Consider the following 239-nt stretch of genomic DNA (forward strand, 5'->3'; position numbering starts at 1 on the left):
GAGCCCTACCATTCTCATCAACATGAAGTTCTGAACGAGCACATATATCGACTACATCCAGTCTTGACTTCAAATTATCCTTTGTTTTACCTTGAACGTTAAGGATCGTGTTCATGAGATTGTCAAAAAAGTTCTTTCAATATGCATGAAATCTAAAGTATGCCTCAGCAGATGATCCTTCCAGTATAGCAAATCCCAGAAAATACTCTTTTTGTGCCAGTTATGTAGTTCTCCAACAG

This window comes from Brassica oleracea, chromosome C3 (genome assembly GCF_000695525.1).
Source record: "Brassica oleracea var. oleracea cultivar TO1000 chromosome C3, BOL, whole genome shotgun sequence".
Classification (NCBI taxonomy): Eukaryota; Viridiplantae; Streptophyta; class Magnoliopsida; order Brassicales; family Brassicaceae; genus Brassica; species Brassica oleracea.